Source organism: Strigops habroptila, chromosome 15 (assembly GCF_004027225.2).
Source record: "Strigops habroptila isolate Jane chromosome 15, bStrHab1.2.pri, whole genome shotgun sequence".
NCBI lineage: Eukaryota > Metazoa > Chordata > Aves > Psittaciformes > Psittacidae > Strigops > Strigops habroptila.
The window spans coordinates 3,140,132-3,149,289 of NC_044291.2; positions in this window are offsets into that span (position 1 = coordinate 3,140,132).

A 9,158-nucleotide genomic window follows, 5' to 3' on the forward strand; every position below is an offset into this window, starting at 1 on the left:
GTCCCTTCTAATTTAGAAATGAGCGTTCTCCATCAGTGTGTTCTTCAGATGAAAGTGTGCAAACAAAAACGGGGTGGGTGGGCAAAGCTGTTGTGCAGTGTCTGCTTTTTCCTCCAGTGTTCAAAAATGCTTGCCAATGGGAGGAAACAAAAACAGCCACAGGGAAGAAAAGCAAACCCCAACCTCGTTCTTGGTTGTGCCAGTCTTGCAGGAAAAAAACCCAGCCGTGTTCAGACTGGAGGAGCTGCAGAGCCAAGCGTGGCACTAGCCCCTGCCAGTGAATAGAGAAGTCCTGGCATGAAATAGGAAAGAATCAGCTTATGTTAAGGGTCAGGAAATGAGAGATTGTCTGATTTACAAGCTCTCACTGAGGACACCTTGCACTCTGTGACACTCTGTGACATGTGCTGACGTTGCTCAGAGTTGCTGTGCCATTGGGGTTTGAGGGGAAGGTGCCTGAAACTCAAAATCTGGAAAAAGGAATGGACATGTCCGTCTTCCTGAGTGCCCTTTGATTTATGTTAACTCTCAGAAAGCCATGTTGCTCTGTCAGACACTGGCCGGGGGCTCCTGGGGGTACATTACTAAGCTGGTAGAGTTCCAGGGGTCACTTTTTTGGCATGGGCTACATCGGACAATGTCTATATGTGGGTTCATTGCTGCTGCATCCTGTAGGCTTGGGTGCCTCTTTTGAGGTGGAGCACAATATACTGGGAGCATTTGTTCCAGCAGACCATAAAAGACCATTTTAAGATAAGCACACAGAGAACCTGCACTCTGCACTCTCTTCTCCCTCTTCTTTCAACCCTTGAGTAACTAAAGTACCATTTTCTTGTATGCCAGTTAAGCTGAGAAGCTGTCTGAGAGAAAGAATATCCCGCTGCCAGATGCTCTTTTTTTATTCTAACACAGTTGTTTTTCTCTTCGTTTGATAAAGTTAAAATAAACAGTCTCTGGGGTGAATTACAGGCGTCAAAATTGGATTGGCATACAAACTGTAGAGCAGTTGGTGGTTGGGAGTCTGGGGAAAAAGAAACAGCAGGTTTTAGCTAGAGGGGACAACAGCTTTATTTCCCTCTTGGTCCTTGACAACTAAGCAGATGTCCTACAATTATTGTTTTACCTTCTAGTAATATAGTCTCTTTTCTTATGCTCCCAGGTACGAGACTGGCTCTTTCGCAGATGTGTAGGTACATCTCTTCCCTAGTTCAAAGCCATATTAGTGCATCACTAGCTCCATCTATTGCTGGTTAATGGCCGGCTGAGATTCACACAAATGCTTGTTTCTCCCTCTCAACTTTACAGGATACCTAGTTCCAGTGCCATTTATGTAAATACAACTGGTGGTCTTAAGAATAAGATCTTTTCTGAACATCTGACATGGGCTTTTTCACACGCATTGTATTGCAGACTTTGCTTCTGGGTTGATGCCTTTCACTCTATACACAGTGGTCCTGTTCATGTTTTCTGTAGTCCTTCAGAGTCCTCCAGCATAGATGCCATCAGGACCACTAAACCCTGACATCTGCCCTGTGTGCCTCTGAACAGATGAAGGGGTAATGGGTGGCATCACAAGGCATAACCACTATCACTGGGTACCCAATGTACTGGGTTAGAAGAGACATAATATCTCTTGATAAGTCTAAAAGTATTTAAGAGCAAAAACACTGAGGAAAAGAGTGTCAAGTTTAAGTAATTTTTAAGGTTCTGGGCCAATATATAAGAGAGTGCTTGCATGGTCTCCTGACAGACAGCAAATGGTCTGTTCAGCAGTTTCTGTTTAGCATGAGGAAGATCATCTTTGCACTGTCTGAGGTATCCTCTGTGAACATCTAGGACTACTTTCAAAGCTTACCTTAAATTGGTACGATGAACTGTGCTGGAGCCTGAAGATGCAAACTTCTCTCTATTTTTTTAAGCAGTCCTTTAAGAAGTCTGCTTCTAGCCGTAACAAAGCTGCAATCCAGGTTTACCATCCTACAAGACATCTGACAGGCAAGTTAAATAGCATTCCAGACTCATTTCTAAAAACTTACTTGGGATACAAAGAATGTTGATGTTTTTCTCAGCAGGTGGGCATTCAAGCTGAGGCCTATGTCTTTCCAGTTTGTGTGTATGTAAAGTATAAACTCTCAGGTATTTTGGTGTCTGCATTTATACCCTGCCTGTCTTCCCAGTTTGTATTCAGTGCTTTCTTTGTGCATGAGAGCCAAATGACATCTTAAATTCTTGGACCTTATTTAAAGAGACGCTGGGTAACTTGGAATATTTAACAAAATCTTTAGTATAGTTTTATTCTATAAAGCTTGCACCTGCTCTTGCAGTGTGAAAGACAAAGAGGGTACCAAGTGTAAATCACTTTTTGCTCTCTAGAATAAGGGGGTTACAAAAAGTGAAGTCTTTGCAGTTGAGGCTTTTGATGCTGTAGATCCAGGATTGGCTTTGTGTAAGAGGTTAGAGTGATGAGCAGAAGGTTTCCATTGTTCCAGCACTCTCTGATGGAATAACTTGGCACCTGTTTGTTGAAGGTTTTCAAAGGACAACCAGACAGCCTGACAGCCACAGTCAGCCCAACAGCTACACACACTGAGATGGTCTCAAGTGCTCTGTAGTACATCAGTGAAGCCTGCAGCACTGCTAGGTAAAAGTCAGCAAGGATCCCAGTAGAGCACTGGTGGGAGTGTGGTGCCCAGTAGCTTGTGGCTATGGGACTGATGCCTACAACTGTTCAAAATGAAAGGTGACAAATCACCACAGGCATATGCATGTGAAATGACAGTGAATTAGAGAAACCCAAGAAATGCTTTCTCATTCCACACTTGTGTCTCTGCTACATGAGGTCCTGATAAGCGAATGGCTGACTGCCCTTATGTTCCGCGTCTGTCTGCAGAGAATATACTGGAGCCTTGCACCATCCAACCCTGCGTGGGGCTGGTTTTCACTAGAGCTGGCCAGAGGCAATGCAAATTGTCCGGAAGCTGAAAGCACATACTGCAGTTGTGTTTGAGCCTGAGACGTGGCTGCGTCTTGTGCATACTCCCAACAAACACTCACTAGTTCCCAAAGTAGCCAACAACTCCTGTAATGTCCCAAGGTGAACTTGTGTTAGGAGCAGAGCCAGCCAGAAAGATAATCACTGAACTGGAGAATAAACGCACCATGTGTCTCTCCTGTTCAAAACCACTCTAATTTCAAACATCTTGCCTCAGCAACGATCTGTTAGCAAGCTGCAGGCCAAGAATCTGTCAGAAGAATTTAAATACAATTCTGACAAGATCAGAACTAGATAGACTAAAACTTCACCAACCTGTGGGTAAAACAAAGCTAATTGAGTAAGTGCTTGCCTGGGTCGGGACAGAAGGTGATCCCTCAGGGATCTTCTTTGTTGTGCAACTGTAGCTTCCGAAAGCAGGGGATTTATTTGAGGTGTTTAAACTCATTACAGGAAATAGAGAGTTGAGTCCAAGAGGGTGTCTTCATTACTTTGAAAACTGAAAGAAGAGGTTGAACTGGGAGCAGACAAGTGGTACAGTCAAAGGGGACGTGCACTGAAATGTGAAGCAAGTTCCCAAGAGTTTCTGAAAGAACCATTTTCTGAATGGGAAGAAAGTTGCTGGCAGAGGTGTAGACATAAGAAATCGACTGTCTCCCTCCCAGGAAGGGGGAAAATGAAGTTTATGGGGAACCCTTCGCATACTTTCAGCTAAATGTTGTGGGGCTAGAAACTTGAGAAAGCCTAATGCTGATCTTACACTGTTTTCTAGCGTTATGATGCTCAAATCATTATGCTACTGTCTATCACTTGTCAATACTGTTTAGGAGACATGCCTGAATTTCTGGTGTTCTGTTGACAATTGCAAAAATCCTTCTGTTAGTAGTGTTGGAATCAAGTTTTCAGCTTTATTTAGGTTCTGCCAGAACGAGCTGGCAAAACTACACGAGTTGGAAGAGGAGGAAGAGAGTTTCAGGTATGAAGAGGTCTCTGTGCCGCTCTCCGAGATGCTGCTGCATGTCATTAAAAGGGATGTGAAGCAGAGAGTCCATCTGGACTGTCAATATGCATTTGAGTTGACTGAACATGACTGCAGAGGTACAGCCATTTTTAAGACAGGCTAAACTTCAAAAAATAAGTGCTGGTAATCTGTAAGTTACCTGCAGAATGCTAGAAAATCTAAATGATCACCTGGATTGCACCGGAAAGGGATGGAAAGAGGCAAGTGTGTGACAGCCTAATCTGAACAGTGACTTATCATTGAAGGAGTAATTACATGTCCTATGAGTCTTTAGTTCTTTCTGTGCTTTCTTACCAAGTACTACCCCTTCATTCTTCCTTGGATCCTTTAAGCTACAAAAGCCACGATTACTTTTCTTACCACTCACTGTTGCTTTGTATAAATAGGCATAAGGTAGGACTGCTTTGCTGGGCACCAGTGTGTATTGCGGGGAGGTGCTGTGACTCCATGGCCAGCCCAGGAGACCACTGTGTGCCTCTGGGCTGCTGATGCTCCTAGGCATGCTACCTGTGTGTAGGCACAGGTCTCCCAGCCCTGGTTATTGGATGCACATATTGATGTTGCACAGTGTGGGAGAGAGCACAAATAAGGGGAAACCTCCGTGCACAGATGCCTGTGCTAGTCTGACCAAAATGCAGCTCCAAAACTGTGGAGGCACCCAGGGCTCAGCCAGACATAACGTGCTTCCTCTTTCTGGACATCTGTATTCCTGTAAGCTGAGGTGGAACTGCATATGCTGGTTGTTTGTAGACCCTCCCTCCTGTCTTGTGAAGGACGTGATTAAATCCAGTAAAGAGATGGTTTCCCTATTGCCAGGTTCCTGCAGCGAAAACTTGGGCCATCTGCTTAATGGTCTGTTGCGTTTCTGGTCGCATGATGCTGCAGTACTGGCTGGAGCTCTGCTGTTGTGCAACAGTCACGTATGGAAAGCTTTACCCTTTAATGTGAAAAATGGAAAAGACAGATGCAATCTGGGCCTAATATTATTCTTGTATTTTTTGCTCTCATCTCTCAGGAGCTCTCTTGCTGCTGCCTTTCCTCACTCAGAGTACCAGAGCTGCTTTTTTACTTGATAAAGCAGGCACAGGCTCACTGTCCCCCAAAGCGAGCTCCCTGCCTCAGGGCTGTTACCCAGAATCTCTGGAGGATATAAACCATCTCTCTGTGATGTTTGTGAATCTGAGCCCATGCATATCGATTAGCCCCATTGCTTCAGAATGTACCCCACAGGAGTAACAGTTTGCAAACTTCTTGCTAGCTGTGATTACAGGTTGAAGTAAATGCACAGTGGGTGTCTGGTTAAACCAGCAAAATCCCTTTATTAGAAAACTACGGAAAAAGGATATCAGAGAGATTTAGTGTTGCAAAGATCAGAACCAAATGCTCTGTCTTGCTGGTAGGAGGGTGAGAGATTTAGGAGTAGTTAGTAGCTTGAGGAAAAAAACCCAAAGGTAAATATTAAAGGCAGGTCCTTTTTTTTTCTATTGAAAGATTCTAGGCTACACAGATTTGTTATAAATGGTGGCACTAAATAACCAGCCTTGCCCAACCTCCCCTGAAAGGCTTTCTAATATCAGCAGCTGATGCCCTACTGTGCAGGGACACAATTGGGTCTGTTGCTCCAGACAATACACCTGTCATTGGGAAACATAAAGCTGGCAATTAGCAGGGGAGGCTGTGTGTTGAGCTTTCATCCCAGACAATAAGAAGGGCCTGGAAGAGTGAGATTAAGGCTGGCATGTCCACAAGAGATTGTTGAAACAAACCTCACTGACACTTGGGGGTATTTAAGAAACAAAAACAACAAAATAAAACCCTGGTTAAATCTAACTCTACAAAACAAGTCCAAAAAGCAAAGTAGCACTGGAATAGGATCATTGGCCTCAGAAATGTAAGCCTAGGGTTGTGGAGGGAAGACTTTTTTCTCGGCTGAGATGTCTTGTAGTTGTCAGTGGTGTATCATAGGAAATTAACACCAAGCAGGGTTCTGTGCACTGAAACTACAGTGGGAGTTCTGCATTGCTTAGCCAGCACTAGGATTGAGAGCCAGCATCCATGGAACAGAGCTTTTACCCAACTAATACAAGTTCTGAGCCCTGGGCAATACTCCATACTTGGCACTCTGATAAAAATCTCCCAAATTACTAACCGTACAAAGGCCCTGAAAGCAATGCAGCAACACAAGTTGTCTCAGCAGCTTCCTGTGACCAGTTCTGAAACTGGAAGGGAAGCAGCTGACCACATCAGCCATTGTAGAGAGAGATATTAGAATAAACTAATTTGGTCAGCAAGACTCAAACTCATTTTCTGCTGGAGCAGGAGTTCATGCAACATGCAGGCATCAGCAAAGCTACAGAGGTAAGTTAGGAAAATCTTTTCCTTGCTATCAGTTCCATCTCCCCAGGCATATAACTTAAGATTGACATATGACAAAGTAGTGTCTGCGGTGGGTCTTCAGTGGTCGATCCCACACTGTGCTTTCAGCAGTGCACAGAACAGAGAGAGGAGACACAGATACTCACTGAAGAGCTCTTGCACAGCTTCCTATTTGCAAGCAGTCGAGGTGTGATTCGTGTGCTGAAGGCAGGTCACGCTGCTGCAGACAGGGGCATGGTGGGGTGAGGACTGCAGGGTGAATTGTGTGTTTTTCTGTGCAAGGAGGTGAGCCAAATACAGACAGGCTCTTGAGACCTACATGCTTGGGTCACTCTGTCCCCTTGGGGAGGTATTGCTCTTCCTGCCTGTGAACTTATACCCTCTCCCCTCATCTTCCTGGGCGACACATCCCTGATATACTAGACCCTTGATGTGAAGCCTGTAGGATCAGGAAGTTTGGTCAATCCTGATGTGACAGACTTGAACACAGAGGAGGAGAGGAAATTGAGACCACTAGACAAATAATGGCATTGCCGAACATGAAGGTGTCTGGCCATAAAAACAAATTAGTGCAGACCTTTAGTGTGCAGAATAAGGACGCCTGTTTGGAAACCTGAAGAATTAGCTTGAACACGTGTCCTCTATGCCTCTTTCCTCTGGAGCTGTGAATGTGATTTTACATCTATGATCCAAAGTCCAAAGAGCAAATTGTGCACTTGATGACTGGTGCTAGCTAGCTTGGCTTGCCAGTGGTTGCTGTGTAGCTACACAACAGTCTTCTGGGTAATGGGTAGATGGAGGCTAGTTAGGTGGTGATGTTGTGGCTTTGTCCAAAGGAGATGGAAGCATTGTCTTAGATTTTTCCAGGCACTGCTGCTTCTGATAGCTTGATCCATGTGAGAGTGATAACATGTGTTAACAGCTTGCCTAGAGTGACAGACGTGGGATGTCCTGGACTGTCATCTCCCTATCAGCTGGAAGAGCGGGAAGTTGTGCCACAACCGGATCACTGCAATGCAGTGTTAATTGCTTCCTGAACACTGATTAATCATCTTTTGGGAGAGCTGACCTGGAGGTCCTGCAGGAGCAGAAGCCAGCAGCCTTTCAGCCAGCTGGAGTTCATGGGACAGCAAGTTCACACTTCCCTTCACACATGGGAATCTCAGGGGTGTGGGAAGGGAAAGGAGAGGAGCTTTAGCACTGAAGTGTCTGTTCCAGGGATGTGTTAAATATACAGGCTGAGAACACACTCAGAAATCCATTAGTCTTGTTCCTGTTTCAGTGGTAGGCTGTCCATTCTCAGCCTTAAGTCTGCCACAGACTTAGATTTGTGGAAGTTACAAACTGCCCCTTTGTAATGCCCTTTAGGTAGGGGGGGTGGCATTTGATGGAAGTCTTTGCTGGTGGAACTGGAAAGCAGAAGTGTTTTGGCCCTGTAGAAGCAAGTTGGAGTTTTAGTTTCTGCATGTGAGAGACATCTGGTCTCTGTCTGCAGCCCTCAAGGAAATGCCTGAATTAGAGGCAGCAGAAGGCTCCAATTCTTACCTGTGCACTCACAAACAACCCAATTGACCCTTTTCAATTACCCAGCATTAGCCAAGAGAGAAGCAGCAACTTCTTCACTCTTCTTTCTGAATAATAAGCAGCTGGGCAGTCGAAGATGGTTTATGAGGATGGAAACTCTGTGCTTTCATTTATTTCAAACACTACAACAGAAGTACCCCTTTCAGAAACATCCATATGCAGATAAATAAGGGTACCACGGAAGCTTTGAACTTCAGAAGCCTCCTAAGTCAACACTTAGCAAGCCCTGTCTCAGCACAGAACCCAATCTAATTCAAACAAAGTTTGGGTAACATTAAACTCCATGAGGAGGAGCTGGGCCAGAGAAAGGGTCAGTTTTGTGCAATAAAAAGTGGGAAGAAACAAATGCTGTAGTGAAATAACATCTACAGCTGGGTTAGAGAAATGTTATTTTGAAGGATAACTCTGCAAGGGACAGGCTTGCAACATGACCTAGTGATCTCTGACACATACAGAGCTTTGTTCCATTTTTCAATGCATCTTGCTTAGACACATGGCTTTCTACTCCATTTGGCAAACACTTGATTTATAAAGTTTAACATGTTGCTAGCCCATGTGCTGGGAAGCTCTTCCAAGGGTTGTGTGAAAGATGTGCCTCGAGGGTGGCAGATCAGGGTTTACTAACTGGTAAGCGTAACACTTCTTAAAATGCACCTGAGCTGATTTTTTAAATTGACTGCATGTAAACAGAATTGCAACCCATTTAAAAATAAGCTAACCTAGAGTGACAGCATCTCCCAAACCGCACAACACGATTTGCCCTTTCCTCAGCTACTTGTTAAAGAGATTTACGGGCATTAAAAGTACATTGGGATTTTACCATCTAACTGTCCCAAGGTCATATGCCGGATTGCCAAGGTCTTCTTGCACTGGGTGGACACCTCTTAACTCTAAGGACTCTGCTATTTCTAATTTATTTTGAGATGTATGGATGGAGGCTGACTTCAGGAAGCGCAGTTGCCTTAAGGAGACAGCTGACTGGCTAGAATACTTGTTTTGTGGGAATTAGTGCCGATACAATGATGGATTACCAGCACTGGTGGCAGCGTCTCTGCTGCCATGGCAAGGAGCAAACAGATGGCAGTGCCCACATGTGAATGTGGCTGCAGGAAATCCTCTGGAGAGCTGAGAGCTCCAAAGGAAGCATCCAGCAGGCCAGGCTCTGGAGCCCACTCTCTGGACTTG